The following is a 321-nucleotide window of genomic DNA, read 5'->3' on the forward strand; positions in this document are numbered from 1 at the left end:
CCAAGCGTGGAAAAACAGTCATTCAGTTGGAGAAGAAAAATGATAGAAAAATGAGAAGATGAACCCGTAAGAGACGAAGCGACGCACCGATTAACAGTTGATGCGTAAATAGATTGTGATGAATTACTGAAAGGGTCCGCAGGCACGGACAGGGAAGGAATAAGAGAAGGGGCAGTAAACAAGGAATACGGAAGAGGATGAATGAAGAGTGCATGAATAGGGAATGATAACGTGACAAACTGACTGTTTAAATAGTCATAAGAATTACGGAAGAGAGAAAAATCATTTTAATTGGAATGTGAGGAGATGAAGCAAATCCTG

The sequence above is a fragment of the Penaeus monodon genome, chromosome 20, assembly GCF_015228065.2.
Source record: "Penaeus monodon isolate SGIC_2016 chromosome 20, NSTDA_Pmon_1, whole genome shotgun sequence".
NCBI lineage: Eukaryota > Metazoa > Arthropoda > Malacostraca > Decapoda > Penaeidae > Penaeus > Penaeus monodon.